Below are 24,326 nucleotides of genomic sequence, written 5' to 3'. Positions count from 1 at the left end.
ACCAGCACAGCCACCCCGTGTGCACAGCCCAGAGGCGAGTTTTTACACCATTTCTCGCCAACAAATGGTATCTTTGCTCTCTGAGTGTGATCACAGGACTGGGAGCCGGGGTGACGACCGGAATTAAAATGAGGAGAGGATAATCCAATTTATTGAGCATTTATTATGTGCCAGGTACTGTGAGAGGTAAGCTTGTTACGTATTATCTCATTAGATGGCCTGAATAAAAGCGAAATTAGAAAAGCCTTTCAGAATGAACAATTATATGAGGATTGAGGATTTCGAGGGTTAGCTTTCTGTCTGTGCTGGTTGGGATAGAAGTCACAGAATAAGACTTTTAAATGCTCTTTTGAGGAGGGTTTTTAATGTATCTCTTTTCCTCTGTAGTATATGTTTATAGGACCAGGATTCTTCATTGCCATAGGAACACTCAAATCCAAGTATCAACAAATACATAAAGTTTAAAATGCATTGGCTTAATTAACAATGCATATACAAAGTTTAAATGCTTTGGCTTACTTATTATAGGAATAGATTTTAGCTGTACATTTTCACTAATCTTAGTTTTTCTGAGATCTACTTTTGAAAGGGAATATGCCACGTTTGGTGTTTCACCTCACTAAAGTACACCATGGAAAAGGGTCTGTGAGAAATTTATGTACAAAGGCAGCATGATGGGTCTAATTAGCTGGAAGAATACCTGTATAAACGGGATCTGCCGGACACAATAAACTGCCCTTCCCCCACTTACTTATATAATAATCCTGGCTTTCAGAAGACTAATCACTACACACCATCTACACAGCATCTAATTTCCTCATCAAATTTCTCTGCTGAGTTTAGCCATGCTTGTCAACTTCCCAGCTCCCTCTTCAATAACTGGGTTTATTCTTAGTGTCTCACCCATAAACATTCCTATGAGCAAACCCATGAAAGAATGAAGTCGAAATTTCTTTATCGCTCCCTCTTTCCAGAAGGTTTTACTGCTCCCACTCCTGGGAAAGGTCACAGGTAATTTGGGCTAGTCGCTTCAGGGTGGCAGTGAGCACATTGTGCTCTTTTCTTGAAGCCTCTTGCTGACCACCGAAGGGGACCGCAAGCTGCGGGGACACCATTTAGGAAAGTGGGTGATGAGGGCAGCAAGTCTGCCTGGCTCCGGCTCTCTTTAAGCACAGATGAAATTGCTCAGATTCAGTTTCAGGAGAAATACAGCTTTTCTACAATCAAACCTCTTCTTTATCGCTTGTATACTAGACGTTGCTTTTTACATGGAGCTTTTATTTATTTATTTTTAATTAATTTATTTTAATTGGAGGTTAATTACTTTACAATATTGTATTGGTTTCGCCATACATCTTACATGGAGCTTTTAAATCACTTATTGTGGTAAAGAAAGGTGCCATGAGTGGACTGAATGATGATTCCTTTTCATCTTAATTGTACCATTTGACCATGGAATCATCTTTTAGTCTCTCCCACTGGATCTCCTCGAAACATCTGCCTTTCTTGAGTCTCAAAAGGCAAGTGGACACTCAGTAAGTTTGGACATGCGTAACAACCGAACTGGCTATTTCTAAAATACGGCTGACCACATCAAGCATTATTCTCAATTGCCAAAGGTAAAAACAATCCAAGTGTCCATCTGTGAATGGATAAATAAAATATATTACAGTTTGACCCTGAACAACACAGGAAAAAAAAAAAAATACGGCTGGCCTATGGTGCTATACAGGTTGAATTGTTACCCCACCAAAAAAAGAAAGATTGGCGTCCTAACTCCCCGTGCCTCAGAACGTGACCTTATTTGGTAATAGAGTGTTTTACAGAGGTCATCAAGTTAAAATAAGGTCATTAGGATGAGCTTTAATCCAGCATGACCAGTGTCCTTATAAAAAGAGGAAACTGGCCACAGACACACACACAGGGAGAATGCCACGTGAAGTAGAGGCAGAGATCAGGGTGCCGCAGAAGTCAAAGATGACCAGCACTCCACCGAAGCTCAGAAACAAGCACAGAACAGGCTTAGAAAGGGCTGCTGTGATCTGCTAATGCTGTGATCCTGAACTTTCAGCCTCCAGAACTGTGGACCACACATCTCTGTTGTTTCAGCCATCCATTTGTAGTACTTTGTTAAACCAACACTAAGAGAGGAAGATGAGTCTAACGATAAGTTCCAAGCTATTAAAAATATACAGTAGATGGATCTGAAAACTCATTCTATCTCAACAAATAAGTCAGTGGTAGTAAAACCATTAATGGGCTAGAGTCTGCTGTTATATAAGCATCTTCTTAAGCAAACTAGAATTGATCTCTCCTTCTGTCTATGTGGGCTTCTCTCATAGCTCAATTGGTAAAGAATCCACCTGCAATACAGCAGACCCCAGTTCAATTCCTGGATCAGGAAAATCCACTGGAGAAGGGAACGGCTACCCACTCCAGTATTCTGGCCTGGAGAATTTCATGGATTGTGTAGTCCATGGGGTTGCAGAGAGTTGGACACAACGGATCGACTTTTACTTTCACTCTATGTGACTATTAAACTGGAGAAGTGTTCTAGGGCCCTCCAAAGCAAAAAACCTCTAAGCTGCAATTTCTTAACCTCTGCCCTATTATCAGCTAGATAATTCTCTGCTGGGGGCCATCCTGTGTGTTGTAGGATATAGCATTTCTGGTCTCTACTCACTAGATGCCAGTAGCCCTCTCCCTGGGCACGTGACAAGGTCTGCAGACATTTTCAAATATCCCCTGGGAGGCAAAACCACCTACCTCACTCCCATGAAAATGACTACTCTAAATATGTTTTCAGGGACCAGTTGCAATCTTGGAATGCAAAACAATAAAAATAAATTATAATTTGTATTCCCTGATCCCTGGTTTTCAATGGCCTTCAAAGACTTTTTCCAAACCTTAGTAACAAAAGCCTTGTTTTATTCCCAGGCAAACCAATCCTATTCAATTCTAGGACCATTCACTGAGAACTTCACCTTGACCTCCTAGGTTGGGTGGAGGAGGCTAACACACGTGAAAGAGGAGACTCCTTGACACATGAACCTTACAAAATTGGCCTCCAAAAGATATCTTCCTTTTTGTAGCTGGAAGTTTTTGCCTAACAAATATGTCCATTTGGCAAGTCCCATCTTCTTGTCCTGAAGGTGGAAACAGAAGTTAATGTGAGTAAACATCAATTCATTTGGAGAAAAGGACTGTCTTCAATGGCTGTCAGGCACCTTGCCACAGTAAATACTCAGTAAATGTTTATTGCATCAATGAATGGCTTTTACTCCTCAAAGACAGGGAATAAAAATAGGAAGCTTCAGACAAGACATACTGAAAAGCTGCTATATTGTTAAGGGCACGTTTAGTGCGTGAAATGAGTCTTTTTACTCTACACTATTTTTATATTACTCATTTTTAATCCCAAGATATGCATTTGGATTAAAAATAGGAAGATTTTCTTCTCTCTTGGCTGCCTGTATTGGAGATACCAGTATTTATTGCCTTGACACTTTATGGTAGCATGATGTTCAGCTCACAGGCTCTGGATTCAAACAGACATGAATACATGAGTTTGAATCCCAGATGCAACAATCCTTTACCGTTCCTTGTCCCACCCCAGCTTCAGCTTTTTTTAATCTGTAAAATGGGAATAATATGACCTGATAGAGCTATTATGGGATCCAATAGAGCAATGCTTGCAGAATACTTAGCTTAGTTATAAGAAAGCATGGTTACTGTTGATTATTTTTTCAGAGTTAGACATTTTCCAAATTGATCCACATAAACGTCTTCTTTCCCTAAATCTTCCTAAATGACTATACTCTTTTACCACAAAGATTTTTTCCTATTGTTTTTCATGGCAGGAAAAATAAGAGATGTCTTTCTAAAATAAAGGTCAGCAAACTTTCCTGTAAAGGAACTCGTAGAAATACTTTGGGCTTTGCTAGATGATCTGTGTTTCAACTACTCACCTCTGCCATTATAGCATGAATATCACTCAGTCATAAAAAAAAGAATGAAAAAATCCCATTTGCAGCACCGTGGATCGACTTGAGATTATCATACTAAGTGAAGTAAGCCAGACAGAAAAAGACCAATGTCATATAAAATTGCTTATTTGTGGAGTCTTAAAAAAGAAAGAAATAGATGCAAATGAACTTATTAACAAAACAGAAATAGAGCCACAGACATAGAAAACAAACTTTTGGTTACCAAAGGAGAAAGTGGGGAAGGATAAATTAGGAGTTTGGGATTAACATATACATAGAACTATATATAAAATAGATAACCAACAAGGACATACTGTATAGCTCAGGGAACTATGCTCAATATTTTGTAATAATCTATAAGGGAAAAGAATCTGAAAAAGTAGGTATAAATATATTTGAATAACTGCATCACTGTGCTGTACACCTGAAACTACCACAACATTGTAAATCAACTGTACTTGAATGTAAAAAAGAGACAGCCATAGCACTGTGTCACCAAATGAACATGGCTTGGTTCCAATAAAACTTTATTTACAAAAGTAGTATCCAGGTTGGGTTTGGCCCACAAGCTGTGGTTTTGTTAACATTTATTCTCAAAAGAATGAGCAACTTTCCATTTTCATATGTCTCTAGCCAAGCTTTGCATGCTGGTGACTTATTTAAAAATAACTACATATATAAACCATGCTCTCTCCTTTCTCCTCAAAGTTTTGCATCCCTGTATACAATTTAGATTAATAGTAATTACACTGGGCTTGGAAATCATGGGATGGAATCAGGACTGAGAACATCAACGATTCATTGTAGTAAAGAAAATGTTGGGTAGTTCTTCTGTATCACTTCTGCTCAGGTGTACAAGTTGGACCTGCGTGAGCTGCAGGCCTATGCACGTTGACCCCAGAGTGTGGCTGGGGGAGACTGTGCTGGAGCCTGTGGGAGTGTCTGAATCCATCCTTCTGCTGCTCTTAGCAAAAACCAGTGAAGGGGGACTCTCTTGATATGACCTCCCACGACATCAGAAGCATTAAAGCAGGACCTGCATCTTTTTTTACTGGTTTTGTTTTTTTTTTTTTTTTTTCACTTTTAAACTTCTTATTTTGTATTGGAGCACCAATTAACCAGCTTCCCTGTTGGCTCAGTCCATAAAGAATCTGCCTGCCAATGCATGAGACATGGGAGACGCAGATTCGATTCTTGGATCAGGAAGATCCTCTGGAGGAGGAAATGGCAACTCACTCCAGTCTTCTTGCCTGAGAAATCCCATGCACAGAGGAGCCTAGTGGGCTAGGTCCATGGGGTTACAAAAGTTAGACATGATTTAGCGACTAAACCACTACCCACCGATTAACAATTTTGTGATGGTTTCAGGTGAACAGTGAAAGGATTCAGCCATACATACACACGTATCCATTCTCCCCCAAACTTCCCTCCCATCCAGGCTGCCGCATGACATTGAGCAGAGTTCCATGTGCCATACCTTAAGGACCTGCAGCTTATACATCTTGTCGTGATCATAAGGGCCCAATGCCAGGAATGTCATAAGCGCTCAGGATGTTGTGCCCAATTTATGTTTACAAACCTCTGATCTCCACAGTCCAGACTTTGAGTGGTATCACAGTTCAAAGAATAGTTCACAAAAGTCACTTCAAAAATTTTTCAGTCATTTATTTCAGTTTTTAATACCACGATGGGTTGCCAAACAAAGAATATCTGTTTAAAATCTCCCTTTTTGTCTGCCATCTATATCCTTGTTTAATGAGGTTAATTAAAAGTTGTTTACTAATCCCACTACACTCTAGACAGTGCCTCTTGGACCAGGGCATGGGATTCTCGGTTTCATGGTCTGGTCCCTGACTTGACAAATTCCCTCAAACAAAATTCCCTGCCGTGTGTGTCTCTTGCCATGCTCTCCTTTCCCTTTTCTTCTGACTCTTTGTCATAAAGCTGAAAGATCAGTCTAGAGATAAGCCACACTGTTCTTGGAAGGCAGCACAGAGAAAAAGCTAGGAGTCCTCATGAATAATTATTTAATCCCATAACAAAACTATGATGCATCTTGATTATGATGTTGTGTTTTGAAACCTTCAATCAGAATTCAAACAAGCTCCTCTCCCTTCTGAGAAATGAAAGAGTAACTCCTAACCCTAAGGCAGAGAAGAAAATGAGACGTTTGACGAGAAGTATGTAACAACCACTGCCACCATACATAATTGGATGTTCTTTGTAGCAGGTAATTTGTGGCCTGCAGTGCGGGGACACTTTTCCCTTTCTTGAGAATGCCAGTCCTGTTGATGTTCAAAGTCTGCATGCAATTTGTACTGAATTTGGGTGTATTTGTTTTCTATCATGCGTGCTAAGTTGCTTCATTTGTGTCCGACTCTGCGATCCTATAGACAGTAGCCTGCCAAGCTCCGGTCCATGGGATTCTCAAGGCAATAATATGGGAGTGGGTTGCCATGCCCTCCTCCAGGGGAATCTTCCCAACCCAGGGATCAAACCCACATCTCTTAGATCTCCTGCATTGGCAGGCAGGTTCTTTAGCACTAATGCCACCTGGGAAGCCCTATTTTCTATCACTGTGCGACAAATTACCATAAACTTAGCTGCTTCAAGTAACACTCATTTATCATTTTACAGCTTAACTGATTTCTCTGCTCATGGCCTCACCAGGCCCAAATCAAAGTGTCTGTCAGGGCTGTGATCCCATTTAGGGCTCAGGATCTTCTAAGCTCACAAGGTTGTGACTGAATTCAGTTCCTTGCTGCTGTAGGGCTGAGGTCCTTGTCTTCTTTCTAGATAGGAGCTGGGGGTCAGTCTGAGCTCCAGCAGGTCCCAGAAGTTCTTGCCACCTAGCTCTCAGGGGTTGAGTGGTGGCTGATTCCTTGAAAGCCAGCAGGAGAATCTCTGACCTCAGGGGGGGCTCCAATCCCTCTTTTAAAGGGCTCACTTAATTAGGTCAGATCACTAAAATAATCTCTCTTTTAGTTAATTTAAAGTCAACCGATTAAGAACCTGAACTACATCTTTTAAATGTTTTCCCCTCTGCCACATAACAAAAGATAATCCCAGAGTTGACACTCCATCAAATTCACAGGCCTTCAGTTCAATCAGTCAGTTGTGTCCAACCCTTTGTGATCCCATGGACTGCAGTACGCAGGGATTCCCTGTCCATCAGCAACTCCCAGAGCTTGCTCAAACTCTTGTCCATCAAGCCAGTGATGCCATCCAACCATCTCATCCTCTCTTGTCCCCTTCTCCTCCTGCCTTCAATCTTTGCCAGCATCAGGGTCTTTTCCAATGAGTGAGTTCTTACCCATAAGAACTTCACAGGTCTTACCCATACTCAAGGTGAGGGTGTGTACCCCAAAGATCAGGAATTCTAAGAGTCAACTTAGAATTCTGCCTACCACTGTGGGAGAGAATCCCGTGATGGAAATGTCAACAATTAACCCCAAACTACTCTATGCATATGTGTTTATACATTTATCTATGTATGTATGTATATGTGTGTGACACACTCATATATCCTTAGGAACTCACTTCTGAGGATGGGTTCCCCCAAAGTGTAAAATCCCACACTTAAGATTCACAACATAGTTAATTTATTGCTTAGTTATTAAGACTATTCCATGAATGGCATATGCATTTAAAGCTTTCACTCCATGAAACCAAGTGAAATCTTGAGATAAGTCTAATGATAGGAACAGGAGCCCAGATGTGCCTTTCAGCAATGACTTTCTCTGGCCTGGAAAACTACAAAGTGAATTTGAAACCACAAGCAACACAGTGGCAGTCACATGGATAAGATTAAAAAAAAAAAAAAGAGGAAGAACAGAAACATCAGGAGCCTTTAAGCTGTTTTCTAAATTCAGCATCAGCAGAATATTTATGTTGGCAGCATCCCGTATCTCGCAGCAGGAGGTTTGACAGAGGCAGTCTATACATAACCCATGCAAGCCCCAGATCAAGAGGAGAGTATTTGCATAAACAGAATCCTAGAGACCGTGTCATCACTATCTTTCTCTTCCTCCTTCCTCCCTCACCACGCTACAAGCGGGTCATATTGAGTTTCCTGGGCTACCTTCCATGAACATCAAGGAATGCAACATAGATGAATGTTACATTGACACCAACATTGCCACCACCGAAAATTGTTTGTCCACCCTTTTCATTTCTCGGTACCAGCAAGCATCTGAAGACTTTGCACCTGTTCTAGTTAGCCCTGGCAAATGCAGCCTGTATTTATATTAATAGAATGATGTTTTCATAACAAAATGGATGTGCAGCCATCAGGGACTCACTCTGGATGCTCTCACAAGAATACAGGTTGGGGGAGGGGGAGCTCTTACATAAAGCCCCATGGCAAGGGGAAAAGACGCACAAATCCCAAGCTGAATCATCAGGACGGTTTGAGAACTTGTTCAGGAATGACCAGACTCAAGGACTGGAAATTAAATTAGATCCTCAATTAAGAGGAAAATATGCTGGAGATAAATGGGCTTTTCATGGGTAGTTCGGAGCTCTGAACTTTTTAGTATGCCATCTCCTGTTTCTGTCATTTGTGCCTTATCTCCCCTGGGTAGAGCTGAAAACGTGAGATCATACTTGGCTCCATTCCTGAAAGTTTGTTTTGAGTCACCAGTGTAAATATTGCCCACCCAATCTGTACATTTGCACAAATTAACTGAAACCAGCTACCCATTCCTACTTCATATTTGGCTGTGTTGATTAACCCTGACAGCTGTAACCTCATTAGTCCGAGCTCTGGCCAGAGCAAAGCAGCTGTCAAATTAGGAAGAAGTGGACTTGCTGAAGTCGCCTATGGACCAGGCATGTTAAAATCAATAGATGCTCTAAAAGCTTTCCGTTATGATTCTAATTCAATTATGCTATGCGGTGGGCTTTTCACCTCGATCCAGAATATGGGCCTGAAATTGGTTGTTTATGGAGAAAGCAGAGGCTCTATCATAAAGCAAGAACATAGATTTTTATCTGGAGAGATGTGTATCAGTTGAAAATGGGTTTTTAGCATGCATTATAACAGAGACATTTTCATATATTTTCAAATATTAGTTCCTAATGTATTTTTTGGCATGAGAAATTTTGTTAGTTTTGACAAGAAGCCAACAGGGTCCTGACTAGAGAAGTAAGAAAGATCCTGCAGCTGGTCCTCACGAAAAAGTAGAGATAAAAAGTGAGGAAAGAATTAGAACACACTCCAGTAGGAATATGACTTCCCTAAATAGAACACAGAAAGGGTAGGGAAGGAAAACTTAATATCTTTTCATTTAAATCTGGAGGTTCAGGAAAAAAGATGGTTTTCCATCCTCCGAAGTGTTGCAAAGATCAGTGGAACCAGGTCAAGTGCAATGTTTAAACTTCCCTTGCAGCATCTTCATTGTGAGGACATAGCATGGGAGAGTTGAAGAAGTTCTGAAGGAACAATCTGGACACCTCAGTTCTCATCCCAGTACAGGTCCCAATTCTGCCACAGCCCACCAGTGGGGACTTGGAACACGTTCCTTAATTTCTCTAGATCTCAGTCGAGTCCTTTATAAAATACGGAAGTTTTTCAGATCATTGCAATGGCCGCCTCTATCTCTAGTGACTGAAGACACTTTGCACAAATAAGAAGCTTCTCCACCATGGCCCAAGGTGGATCCAAGTTTCCATCTAGGGGTCATTCTCGGCTACTCTTTCTGCAATGCTCTTTAACCTATTATGCAAACAGTTGCTGTCCTTTGGCGCCCCCTGGTGGTGTCTGGAGCTTTTACTTCCCACTTTCACACGTGGCCTTGAAGATAAAAATGCTAACCGTGGGAACCATCCCTGGTAGAACCCAGTCTGCTGTTCACCAAGGGGAAAAACAATCCAAACCTTCACCGTTGCTGCATTAGAGCTTTAACACACTGCTTTTTTGAGGCTTAAGGAAGCAGGCTAATTTTTTTTTAAAGAAGTGGTATTCTTCAGATGCTTTATTGACATAAACAGTATCAACTCCTAACCCACTTCAAGTTGAAGGATTTAGAAGTGGTAAAGACTTCTACTTTCATTATTGTGAGAAAATAGACTGATAAAATAAGAAATATTTATGTAGTTAGTAGAGGCCAAGTGTTCTTTTGCACATGACTAATTTAAATTACCAAAAATTTAAATTACCATCATTAGATAATGATGCTCCAATGTTTCCCAAATATATATTTTGGTAATGAGAAAGCACTGTAAGTTTACTGAGGCTTTCCCCATAATGTCCTTCAGTTTAAAAATCATTTACATGAAAAACTCCGAGAATCAAAAGTTAAGTAAGATGAAAAAGTAAAGAAAATCATATTTTTGTTTTGGAAAGACAGGTAAATATATTTTAAGCATCACAAGCCATTGGAAATAAACTTCTTCCCTCAATCATGATAATTTACATTTAAGCTGGTAATTAGATTCTATTTGCCTTCATCGTGTCTGTCCTACCTCTTTGGTTTACAATTGCATTCTGTTCCCTTTGCTTCAAAACAATACTGAAACTTAGTAAAAAATTGTCTTTGATTTAGTGTGAAAGCAGATACAACATCTCTAAGTCAAATGCCAAAAGTTAGGACTATCCAAATCAATTAAGCAAATACAGTGTGAAGGAAAAGGGGAAACCTTATGAAACTTTAATTATTCTGTGTTAACTCCATCGACTCCACTATGTGCTAATGGAAAGTTCTTTCAAGGCTAATACATTTCCATGCATTTAGTTGGTTATGATTACAACTATGACTGTTTCCAGGTAGGGTTAAAAAAAAAAAAAAACACAGTCACAGGAAAGAGAAAAGTCAATATTCCCTAAAGGAGAAAAACATTGCTTTGCCATGTTTTCTTGACTCCTTCTGGCAAAAGGCTGTTAGCAGTTGCACCACACAATTCAACCAGAGCTTGTCTCCAGAATAAAAAAAAAAAAAAAAGAAATATAATTGCATCTCAGAGATTTGGTTTGGAAAACCTGCTTTTGTTTCCAATGCCTCCTCTCTTCTCAGCCCCATTTATAAGCATTTTCCAAGCTCTTTACGAGCATTTTGCCTGCCTCTCCACACTCCTAAATATCACCCTCTGCTCCCTACAAGCCAGCCACGTTTTTCAGCCTTGGCCAAGGAATAAAACATTGGTTCACCTCAAAGGCTACCATTAAATTTACCTCATTTACTGACCAGCAGGAGGTGCACCCACCCTACTGGGGTCAATGCTAACTATAATGCCAGGGAGTTCATTGGCACCCCAGACTGCTCCCCTGTTTAATGACTGTTGGGCCCCTTGGGCCAGGTAAATTCTACTGTTGACATGTTGGTGGCAGTGCCCTTGAAACACCTTTGATCCATCTGTCCACTTTCTCCATTCAGGGATGTATTTAACTGTGTGTTGATTAAAAATAAACAGATATGGAGAAGTGGAGGAGGCAAAGGGAGCTCCTACTGGAAGAATAAGCCATTTATACTTCTCTGCAATAGATACCAGGGCCTATAAGGCCATCAAGTTTAAGAAAAATAAGGCCTTGAGAATTCTGCTCTCTGAATAGACCCACCATGACTCTTCTATTGCCCTTGAGATGGGCAGCAGGAACTGCTCGTGAATTTGCCAGCTCACTGAAAGACACGCTTTCATGGCTGAGCAAACATTGGGCATGGATTTCTTTGCTTTTCTTCATCATCACTTTGCTCTTCTGTAAAAAGATGAGCTCCCTCCGCACAGTGACTATGTTGAAAACAATCGTGAGTGCTTAGATACACTAATCTATGGTAATAGTGTCTGTAGGATCTGCTTGTATTTTTCAACTGGCTGATAAAAATCACACTCCTTATAAAAGGAGAGGGGATTTCCTTGTCTTTATGAAATTAAGCACATAAAATGTGCCAGCTAAGAAAGTCTAGAAATCAGCACAATCGTTTTATCTGTAGACTGTCAAAGGCTCCCAGGCAATGAGCTGTTCTCTGTTCCCATTTTACCCCGCAGACCTGCCTCCCTCAGCCCTGACCCGGAGTGACCAGGTTAGATGGTCAGAGCTCTCAAGTCTAAATGCTGATTCAGGCCCTTCTGTCTTTGCTGCCAATAATAGTCCATCTCGGTGCCAGATTTAGTGGTGGTTTCTTATGATGTGGATACCTGTCCAGCAGGGATTGGACTGTGACCACAAGCCATTTTTTCTTAAGCCACAGAATAACTGTCAGATGGTAACTGCTGATAGTTACTACTTGCCAGGTTCAGCAGCCTCCAAGCCAGAGACTCACATCCCGTAGTAAGGCCACTGAACAGGCCTATCCCACAGGGAGGTGGACTTTCTGTCAGTATGTAAAAATTCCCTAGGGTAATAATTCAGTGTTTGATTTTCAGTTCTTCAAAAACAAGCAAACAAACAAAACAAGCAGATCAATACTGAAAAGCGAATAAAGGACTCCTGTTCTTTTCTCTCCTACAGATCAGTTCTTCTTACTCTTGTATTAATACTTTTTCTCTTTTCTTGCACTTGCATTTTTTACTAAAAGGCACATACATTTTTTTTGGTCATCAATGGAAACTCAGCATTTTTAATTACAAGTTACGTTTATGTACTGCCTTCCCCTGAGAATGAAGAAAACTTCAGAACTGCTTCTTAGAGCCACTTTCTTTTGTGGGCAGAATCCCATTTTCCTCTCATTTTATAGAATAGGAATCTATGCACCTACTCTGGAGTAGCCCAATGCAAAGCAAAAGATTACACCAGAAGTACAGGGTAGAAACAAGCAAACAAACAAAATCAGAAAATAATTCACTGCTACTAATATTGTCATGATATGTTGATGCTTCTACTCTTGAATTGAGTCTAGTAGACTTGGATGATGTGTCTCTGGTGAAGTGTGAATGTGGACAGGTAGAAATTTGCTCTAGGGAATGCTGAATTCCTAAATTTCCTAGAAACTCCAGATTGTGCCAATCTCTCTTTTCCATTTCTCATAAATTAATAGCATTGTTTTTTATACTTGTGTCTGAAAAACATTATTCCTTAAACCATAAAGTATTTGTAAAACTCTTAACAGTAAAAAATATTTCAAATAGTGAACCAAATATAAATATATAAATATAATTACATATATACATACTATGTATACACACACACACACAATGTGTGTGTGTGTGTGTATGTGTGAAGGAAAACAGTTAAATATGTTTGTAATTATTGATTGATTTATCGTATTTGGGCTTTGGGATTAAAAGCATACTCACTGGGAAAAGTACATGAAACTTATCTCAAAGTAAAAAGATAATTAACCATCTAGAAGCTATTATACCTTTTTTGACTGAAATTGACAGTCTTTTCTTAAATAAAATGTGTAAATATTTTTATCTGAATAAGCTTGACTCTCTAAGATTTTTATCTCAGAAGCAAAATAGACTATGGTAAAATTTTCATATGTAAATAAATTCGTCTTTCTGCATTTGTAGGAAATAAGACTTGAAAATCTTAAAATGGAAACATCTTGAGCTTCTTGTGGTCTGATTCATTCCTCATATAGACGAGTACAATGAGAGCCAGAGAGATGGAGTAAACTCCTTGAGATCATGAAACTGGAGTCAAGACCTCACAGGTGACTGATTTCAACCTCTCTATTCTTGCCTCAGTAGCTCACTATTTCAACAATATCATAAACTCTAAGATATTGAGATTTGCATGCACCTGTAATGTCACTGATATGGCCTCTTCTCTTGCATTTTCTTCGTGGAAAACCCAACTCAAACAAACTATGTTCTAGCCCACTGGCTCCATTGACTTCCAGCCTTGTTTTCCAAACCATTTGCTGTAATATCTACTAAATACCAACATTGCCTTACACATAGATGCCCATATGTCTTCTCAGTTCTAAGCCTAATAATGTGAATTGTACCTACAAACACTGGACAAACAAAACAGGAAATAGATCAAGTCACCGCAGACCAAACTAGGGAATAATCAAAAGTTTCCTGGATGATCAAGGACAAGAGTAGGTTCCAAATACTCTCCATTGATCCTCCTCTAGCTTACCAAAAGTGTCTTGGAAATAGTGATTTAGAATGAAATACAACCAGTTTCTGATAATCATTTCAATTGCTACGTTTCCTTGGACACATTTTCAAAGTACTTGAATGAAGCCCCACATGCAAATTATCTTCCCTGAAAAGAAAGTCTTTGTTGGCAAGTTGGCCGTTCATTTTTTGTGGCAATGGCATAGAGACACAATGTATTTTTAACTTTCTTGTTTTGTTCTTGTCTTAACTGACACTAGTAATTTAAGAAATGTTGAGGGCGTTACTGAATATAAATTTGAAAAAAAATAGCTCTTCGAACTATATTGTTAGAAGCAGGATAAATATTCAATCAGAGATGAATCAAAACATTTGGATTGTACGTGGGCATATACCTTTCTGAAAGCAGACTCTTTCCGTGATCCCTGCCTTATGACGTGGCATCCATAAGAATCACACTGCAATTTGCACCCAATTGTGCTCTGAACAACAGAAAGCTGCCCCCACCCTCATTTGAAAGCTCTTTTTATAGAATTATTGAATTTCTGAGCTAGAGATGGTATGTGAAATATCTCATTTTGCAGAAGAGGAAACAGGTCCTGAGAGCAAAGATAATTGCCTGAAGATGCAGAATGTGCTAAAGTTTGATTTAAAAATCCAGATTCTGAATCCTTAGTCTAGAGACGACCACTCTTCCTTTTAAAAACGGTTGACACTCTGTCTCACACTCAAGTTTTCTTTAATGTTTATGTTTGGTCTTCCACTCTTAAATTCATTCCTGTTCCTTTCTCCTTTGTTCCCTTCCTCTGTTCTCTCCTTCCTTCCTTCTTTCCTTCAACAAAGATTGTTTTACAACATGCTAGTCATTGTGATCAGCTCCGGGATACAAAGAACAGAATATGGTCCATGACTCAAAGACCGTCTCATTTGTAGAGAAGATCAACATGGTAACCAATGAATTCCAACTCGTTTATATGGCTTATGACCCTCTCCTGTCTGGCCCCTAACCCACCTCTCTAGCTACTCTCCATCTCTCTCTGCGTGCTGCACTCCAAGCTTGCCTAGATTTGGGGCAATCCCTATATTGTTTCTCCCATCAGTGTCTATTGCATATGTTCATGTTCTGGAACACTGCCTCTCCCTTACCCTGGCTGGCACCACGTCATCCTTCAGATTTCAGTCTAAATGCCTCTTCTCAGGAAGTTAAGTTTAAATCTCCCTGCTAATTTAGCAAACATTTGCATAATCCCTCTTTTCCTTACTTCAGTGATGTGTTTAATAAGGACAGTGATAAAGAAAGTGACATATTTATTTTTATATCCCCATTTACCTAATTCAGGTACTTGGCACCCAGTATGAGTTCAATAGATACCTATTGAATGGAAGAATTTGTGTAGCATAATGGGAGCAGAAATTAAAATAGTCAGTTATACTTGGAGAGGCATCAGTGGATATTATCCATGTTTATTTCATTTGAAAATTTAAGATAATTTTATAGAATCAAGTGAGTATGTATCATGCCTGATTTCCCGTATCATGTCCTGGTAAGAAATAAAAATCTGTAAAGAAGACTAATGTTGATCTCCACTATCTATACCCCAATCAATTTTCTAATATAGGCCTATAATCCCTTATTTATAAGTCTGAAATTCAAAAATTTTTTTGAAGTCTGAAAAGTGAAAAATTTTCATAAGTATTGGCAGCAAACTAGATCAAACTAACATGATGTTTTGGTCTTTATCCTACTTTGTAAGGATTCATGTTTTGTTGCAGAAGTATCAACGTCATTAGTATCGGGGTTTCCCTGGTAGTTCAGCTGGTAAAGAATCCACTTGCAATGAGGGAGACTTGGGTTCAATCCCTGGGTTGGTTATGGCAACCTGCTCCTGTATTCTTACCTGGAGAAGCCCCATGGACAGAGGAGCCTGGAGGGCTGTAGTCCATAAGGTCGAAAAGAGTCACATACGACTGAAGCAACTTAGCATGCACATGTCTGTTATACGTTTGGTTCTCTAGGTTCACAGAAAGGAATGTGATTATTGGTCAGGATTATCCCCTGGAGAAGGAAATGGCAACCCACTCCAGTATTCTTGCCTGGAGAATCCCATGGGCAGAGGAGCCTGGCAGGCTACAGTCCATGGGGTCGCAAAGAGTCAGATACGACTGAGTGACCAAGCACAGCACAATCTTTATTGATTTCACATTTTATGAATGTTCTGCTACAGAAATGTTTGGTTTCTAAGTTCTCCCATGAAGCCGTATAATCCTAAACTCAAAACACGCCTGGTGTCAAAAATTATGAAGGGAATTATGAACATGCATTGATTTACTATCTTGTGTTTTGTTCAGATTATTCCATCCAGGTTTTCCAGTTTGCTCCTTGATTAGAATTTTCTCTACTGAGAATAATAGAAGTAAAACAGAACTTTAGAAAACTAAAGCCATAATCATAGACCAGCACTGGAACCTGTGTGACCTAAGATCCTGAAGAAAGATCCAGAATGCCCTCCTATTTAAATGTATTTTATTGAGCTTCACAAAGAAATGAAACAAAAGTGTTCATAAATTGCAGGAAAAGTAAAAAGTAAAACACTAAAGAGAATCTAAAATGACTGCTGCATTCTCTACTATCTACACTCAACATAGAAACGGAAAATGTGTACCAGAATGGTTTCTGACCGCGATGCTTGCCAACGCATTTTCACAGCACACAAACCAAAAGTTTCAGACTACCGGAGTGTGAGTCTGATAAACCATTTCCCCTAACTCCCTCTACACATAACTGAATTACCTACACTAAATCATACTCAGTTTTGGCAGGCAAACATCTTGGAAATAAAATGCTTTTTAAAAGCACTGATTTTTCCATTAATATTAAGCTATGAACGGAATTTGTCTTAATGTCCATCTATGTCCACAGTGGGAGCTTAAGAGCCACCCACTCATTTCCTTTCAATGTATACGTTTAAAGGGCTCTATGAATAAATGCACAATCTAAGAAATTCCCAAAAAGAATTAATTTTAAAAAACCTAAAAAACATTAGAGGAATGACAACAACAAATGATCTGCTGTTTTTCACAATTTCTAAATCAGACAATAAAAATGCCACTTACTTAACATGCAACATCTATCAAGTCAGCTCCGTTGCTAAGTATGTTTGCCCAAGAGATAAGTCCTGCATCCCAGTCAATTCCTAAAAGAAAAACAAAAGCTCTACAATCTCCCTCCTATCTTGACATGTTTTTAGTTGGTGAAAGATGACTGAGGGAAAAGACACTCTTTGATGAAGGTTGAGAGTATTTGGTAATTCTTGGTGAGAAATGTTATGGAAGATCCATTAGAAGAATAGATGACCACAGTTCTGTGGCCTTAGAATAAGACAGCAATAAACTGGCCCTGTTTCCCAGGAAGAAAGGCAAATGGCCAGGAAGGGCCTCCCCTCACAGCAGCGTTTTCAGATGTCCAGGGGAGTCTCTGCGGCTTTCTGGTTGGCTGACAGCTGGGCTATTACAGTGCAGCCATGGATCATTACAGATTGGCACACACCTACAGAGCAGAACCACCTCGAATCCCAGATACGCTGTGTTCGCTCAAAGACATGCTCTGTGGTATCCAGAAATTAAGGGAGGTATAATTTACAGTGTGAATGTGTACTTTCTGGGCTGACTAAATTTAGAATTTTCCATCTATATTAGGGAGGTTATGGAATATGTACTATTACTTTCCAAACAAGTGTCAGTGCGTTTTTGTGTTTCTTTGTCTGAAGGATATTGCCTTCTCTCTCTTTTTTTTTTTTTTTTTTTTTTTAGCAGACTGGTCCAATAATGATAACAATGCAATGATCAACTCTGTACGTGCTATAGTATTAATTATAGTAACAGTGATATGCCAAAGATAGAGTAGTGAGATAGGTTCCCACACACCAGTCCATACTGGTGCAAGACCGCGCTGAAATCCTGACTGGTACATTACAAAACAAGGAGAGCGTAGTAGTTCGTTTAAAACACCAAATCTATCCTATTTACGAGACTGTTGTTTAGTCTGATACTGTGTCATTCCCATTCTCTTGGTATTAAAAAATATCTCTAAGAACGTCATAATGGTGATGGGATGGATAAGATGTACTGTTTCATTGCCTAAGGTCACACACAGCCCAAAAGCGGCAAATCTGAAATCCAAACTCAGGCAAGGCCACTCCAGAGCCCATGCTGTGAATCAGTTTGCCCCACGAGCTTTCCCTACCTCAGTGATCCCATCTGAAAAGTGGAGTACAATGAAAATACTCTCCCCAGGTTGTGAAAGCTAAATGAGTTTACATTTGTAAAGTTCTCCAATCGTGCCTGACATACAGGAAGTTCTATATGAGCAATTGTTTAAAAACAACAAAAAAAAATCAGTGTTTCAAGGGGATTTCAGCCCATGCAGTTTAACTGTAGCTGTAGTCTTCACCCCTGTATGCGCCACTGCCTCCAAGTCATGCTGATTCACACCATTAAACACAAAATGAGTGTGAGAAACACCCACTAGGGTAAAGCATCACCAGTTTCAAAACTATCTGGGCTAAAGGCAATCAGCCATGGAAACGGGTAGTTGCCTTCTTAGCAACTAAAAAAAAAAAACTAAAAATTTCATCTGAGTGGGAGGAAAAGAACAGAACCAGGTGGGCTGTACTCCCCAGGGGTCCCCACACTCATGCAGCTGTCCTGTGGGGCTAAGGAGGCTTAAAATACAACTAGGCATAATTGTCAGCATGACCCAATCCTGCCTCAGCTCCGGTAGGAAAGAAAATGTTTATAGCTGGGACATTTACTGATTGTTTTTTAAAAACTCTCCCGTTGGCATTAGTTGTTGGTTTGCTTCTAAAAGCTCAAAATCTTAAGAAGAAAGTTGTACTTCTCTGAAAAGCTTGTGTGTGTGCACGCGTGCACACACACACACACACACAGCATTCTCAACATTACTGAGTCTCTGTTCGTAATAAAAGAATAAGAAGCATGTTCCTACAGATATGAAAGGAGGAAAAAGGAGAGATTTTGAGTTTTTTCCCACCACCTCTTAAGCAGTAAACAAAGAAAAAGTGATGGAATTTTTACAGGTTCCCCGTTCCATGTCTCGCTATGTTTTGTCTAGTACTCATCAGCTCAATGTAAACATCACCGCTCTTGATGCTGCCAGGTTAGGAAAGGCTAGTTAGCCTTCCAGGAAATCACCGGCACTTTGTACTCTTGATGAGTGAAAATTTGATGGCAGAACGAACCAGAAAGACTGAGCAAATGTTTGGAGGCCCATTATATGTTGTTATTCAGTTGATCATGCTGGAGAACGATCCTGCCGATTAGCGCAGCCTTTACGAAGCATCTCACATCAGGAAGGCTGGCCACTTAGCTTCCTCTCCTGCAGCCTCCAACTCAAAACACAGCTCAGCCCTTTCATCACCCATCATAGTTTTGTAAATAACCCCAGCCGTATGAAAGGATTCTCTTTCTTTTTCCAGTAACCATGTTTACTGCAGACGTACAACATACAAGTTACGACATTTTGTTTTGGACTTCTCTTTTAATTGGTTTTTCTGACCAGGGACCCACTGTTGTTGAAACAGATGTTGTGGGCCCCCATAATAGCTCTCAGCTGCCAAAGGCAAAATATAAAACTGTGCCCGGTCCACACAGAGCAAATGACTGTGAAGACGGGGTGCTTATTACAAACAATCGAGAAAGCTGACACTTCAGACATGTAGCAACTTCTGGGTGATCATAGACAGAACACATCCAACATCACTCTTCTTGTGCCCTCTTCCCACTCATGAATAACTAACTTGAAGGGCAAGTACAGAATGAAGTACAAGTCTACCCCTTCCCAAAGCAAGAACACAGACACATACTCTCAGGAACTATCGTCCCGCTAACTCACAATGTGAAACCAAAAGACCCTCCTCCCTCACACTCTCACCCAACCTGCAAGCTCCAGCAAGCTGTAAATTTTATCTCCGTGTGAACTAGTTTCAGGTTTGAAATGACAACTCGATTTTTAAAAAAAAAAATCAGTAATCCTAACTGTAAATGTAATATTTACCAGAGTGGTATGCTGGTAAATGTTTTAACAACAGGTTCTCTGGGGGAAACAGCCCTGATATGTAATATGTCCCAGTTTCCACCGTGTCAGTATCCCCACCATGATCAATTTCAAGCTTTCCATGTGACATTACTGAATGCAGAGAAGGGAAGAGGTGAGGAGTGTCACATCATTATAGAATAATTCCACAGTCAACATAAAAATGTCAAGAGCATCAGTAATTGAGAAATGGTGAAAAATGATTATCAAAACGTGAGTTATGCATATTTATTGCCTTTGTTTACAGCTATGTTTGATTGCTGGGAGAAATGTCAATAACCTCAGATACGCAGATGATACCAGCCTTATGGCAGAAAGTGAAGAGCCTCTTGATGAAGATGAAAGAGGAGAGTGACAAAGCTGGCTTAAAACTCAACATTCAAAAAAATAAGATCATGGCATGCGGTCCCATTACTTCATGGCAAAAAGATGGAGAAACAATGGAAATGGTAACAGACTTTATTTTCTTGGGCTCCAAAATCACTGCAGATGATGACTTCAGCCATGAAATTAAAAGATGCTTACTCTTTGGAAGAAAATCTATGACCAACCTAGACAGCATATTAAAAAGCAGAGACATTACTTTATGATAAATGTCCATATAGTTAAAGCTATGGTTTTTCCAGTAGTCATTTATGAATGTGAGAGTTGGACCATAAAGAAAGCTGAGCACCAAAGAACGGATGCTTTTGAACTGTGGTGTTGGAGAAGACTCTTGAGAGTCACTTGGACTACAAGAAGATCAAACCAATAAATCCTAAATGAAATGAATCCTGAATATTCATTGGAAGGACTGATGCTGAAGCTGAAACTCCAGTACTTTGGCCACCTGGTGTGAAGAGTCAACTGATTAGAAAAGACCCTGATACTGGGAAAGATTGAAGGCAGGAGGAGAAGGGGACAACAAAGGACGAGATGGCATCACCAACTCAAGGGACTTGAGTTTGAGCAAGCTCTGGGAGATGGTGAAGGACAAGGGGTCACAAAAGTTGGACATGACTGAGCGACTGAACTGAACGATGACAGTTATGTTAACTGGACATTTATATAATTTGTTGATAACGACTGTGCTTAACAACCAGCTTCCAATATTTCTGAAAATTTAACAATTGGCTCTTACAAGCTGGTAGATACTGGCTCCAGCACATACGGTCCACCAGCACATTATGAATGACCACTTAATACTTTTCTACTCTGTCTGTGGTCCTCCGTCCAGTAGCAACAGCATCACACTGGTAGCCCCCTACCCCACCCCTCTTCCAGAATCAGCTTCTGCATTTAATAAAACCCCCAGGTGACTCTTGCACACATTAAAGTTTGAGAACCACTGAGCTGATGAACAACTTGAGAGGATGCAAAGTTACATAGTAGAGAAGGAAAATATATACACACCTTCACTTTTTAAAAGGCTAAAAACAAAAGCCTTTTAGACAAAACCGCCAATCATCATGATGTTTCAAAGCTACTGCAAAGAACTGTTGCAAAACCCATAATGTTCCAAGATTCTTGTTCAGGTAATTTCGAATACAATGCGTGTTGTCATTGCTGTAGATTTGGGAGGCAGGGATTCTGCTGTTAAAACCTTTGAGTTCAAATCCTAGCTTTCTGCAAAATTTTCCAGGAGAGGAACAGTGGGAAAATGATTTAACCACTTTGTACCTTAAATATCTTATCTGTAAAGTGGGGTGATAGTAATAGCACCTACTTCATTGAGTGATTGTAATGAACTGTGAGATTAAAGTACTTACACAACCTCCTGGTACATAATGAATGCTCATTAAACTTTAGTAATTATTACTTTTTCCTTAAGGGGAAAAAGTTCCAAACCATTCTCTATGCATCAACCCTCAAACATGTTTAAAATAAGAATTATGAACTGTTTTTCTCACTACATCATCTAAAACTTGATTTTGATCCGTAACTTTTATATTATTCTTGTTCCCTAAGACTCATAAGAAAATATAACAATTACAATTATTTCTAAAATATGTCCAAATTTCAGAGTGATTCATTCCAACCTTAGAAGTCACCTGGGATTCTTCTGGGAAAGTGTCTTGCATTCTTTAAAAAGAGACCAAAGAAGAGAAGCTGTCTTCTGCTTCGTTTTGTCTCACGTGCAGATGCTGTTGTGAACTCTGTGACCACAGGGAAGTCCTGAATGACAGAGAGAAGGGGGGAAGGAGCCTGACTGGGAGGCAGGGAGCAGGAGATGACATGAGCTTTCTTCCTGCATGACTTGGAGAAGCTCCACCTAAGAACCTTTGTCATTTGCAATAATGCTGCTGCTGCTGCTGCTTAGTCGCTTCAGTCGTGTCCTACTCTGTGCGACCCCATCGACGGCAGTCCACCAGGCTCCCCCGTCCCTGGGATTCTCCAGGCAAGAACACTGGAGTGGGTTGCCATTTCCTTCTCCAATGCATGAAAGTGAAAAGTGAAAAGTGAAAGTGAAGTCACTCAGTTGTGCCTGACCCTTAGCGACCCCATGGACTGCAGCCTACCAGGCTCCTCCGCCCATGGGATTTTCCAGGCAAGAGTACTGGAGTGGGGTGCCATTGCCTTCTCCTATCTGCAATAATAAATGACCCTTATTGTTTAAACTAGATGAGTTTATTGTTCTACTATTCATGGAGGAGTATCTGAATGCTTGAAGATCCCTTTCTGTTAAATTGAGGCTCAAAGGAGTTAAATGACTTGCCCAAAGTAGCAGTTTGTAGCAACACCATGCATTTCAGGTAGGTTTTCTTCCCCCTCTTCCCTTCTTCTCTCCTCTTCTCTCTTTCCTTTACTTAACTAAACTCACAGTAAATATGATCATCTCAAATTCTTCTAACAGTCAATACCCATTTTTTATGCAACATATCCAATGCTATGAGTGAGACCAAAATGTCCCCAGGAAGCTGTAGACAACCAATTGGGCATTCAGTTCCAAATGTTATGCTTTGAGTAGCTTTTCTCTAAGTAACCATATGGGAGACAGCAACTATGGGATAAAATTACACCAACAGAAATCCAAAAAATTACTCAATTATGGAAGAAAATAAATCTATTCAACTAGCTTTTAGGTCTCTTATAGAAATAATAGCTATTGATTTATTTCGTGCCTTTTGCAATATTCAGCCAGTATTATTGGCATAACCTAGCCTTTTTCCCCCTGAAATTTGTAACTCTTCGAATGTTTTTTCAACAATGACTTACAAAAATAAGACAGATCAGAAAAGGTCTAACCAGGAAGAAAGAAATAGTTCAGGTGATTTTAAAGCAGAAAATTGGTTACATACGTGATAGTAAGGAAACCCAGAGCCTGAGAACAAAAAAGGAATGCGTTGCCATCTCTAGGCTGCTTAGACAAAGATTGAAGATGCTATTATAAAAGCCAGGGGACACGATTACTCAGAAGAAGCTCAAGCAGTGGCAAGTAAGTCTGATAGGAGCTGGAGCCATGGAGGAGAAGCAGTCATTGCTGGGATGCCACCAAAGTCAGAGAGTTAGCTTCTCTCTTCTCCCACCCTCTAGTCTCCCACTAGAGCCTCAAACTGGTCAAATCCAACCACAAGCTGGCCGACAGAGTCTGGGAAATGTAGCTCGCAAGGGTCAAAATCAGGAGCAGACTCCTGGAAAAGTTAACTGTGGGGCTAACAACAGGCCACAGATCCTCTCAGGAGTTTGAGTAAAGCTTTGTAAACTCCTTGTAAGAAAACTTATTTGCTGATTCCATTTATTATTGCATTTTCTCTTAGTTCAATTGAAAATGTTGCAAAGAAACATGAAGGTCAAAAACAGTTTTATTTCACTTTAGTTGGTCTCCAATCAGCATATGTTAGAATGAATTAAACCTAAAGATTATAGGAACGCCTCTAACACTCTAAGAGGAAGCTTCAGCAATGAGACTTTTTATTTCAGGCAGGAACCTCCAGATGGGTAGATGGGTATTGCCCCAGGCTTAAAAATGAAATAGAGGCAGACATGAGGCACAGGTGAAAACATACATCCACTCTCTTATTATCTCAACAGATTGAAAAAGTAAAATGAAGAAAAAAGAGAAAGGAAGGAAGGGAGGGAGGGGCAAAAGAAGGGAGAGAAGGAGAAAGAAAAAAAAAATTCAAATCAGGAGCATTTTAAGTACTGCACAAGTCAAAATATGGATATAATATGACCATTCAGCTTTCAATTATCTAACAATTCACATATCTTTTAGCATCTTGATCTCTGAAAAAAATCTG

The 24,326-nt window shown here is 39.9% G+C and overlaps 1 long non-coding RNA gene across 1 annotated transcript; it reads left to right on the top strand.

The window, feature by feature from the left end:
* Nucleotides 1-23,477, top strand: LOC104969595 (uncharacterized). Its single transcript, XR_808874.4, has 4 exons — nucleotides 1-186; nucleotides 6,079-6,216; nucleotides 13,437-13,579; nucleotides 20,354-23,477. It is a non-coding gene; the product is annotated as an uncharacterized lncRNA (long non-coding RNA).
* Nucleotides 23,478-24,326: the final 849 nt, after the last annotated feature.

Source organism: Bos taurus, chromosome 9 (genome assembly GCF_002263795.3).
Source record: "Bos taurus isolate L1 Dominette 01449 registration number 42190680 breed Hereford chromosome 9, ARS-UCD2.0, whole genome shotgun sequence".
Classification (NCBI taxonomy): domain Eukaryota; kingdom Metazoa; phylum Chordata; class Mammalia; order Artiodactyla; family Bovidae; genus Bos; species Bos taurus.
The sequence above is the reverse complement of the archived record's forward strand: the minus strand, read 5'-3'. Positions and strand labels throughout refer to the sequence as shown.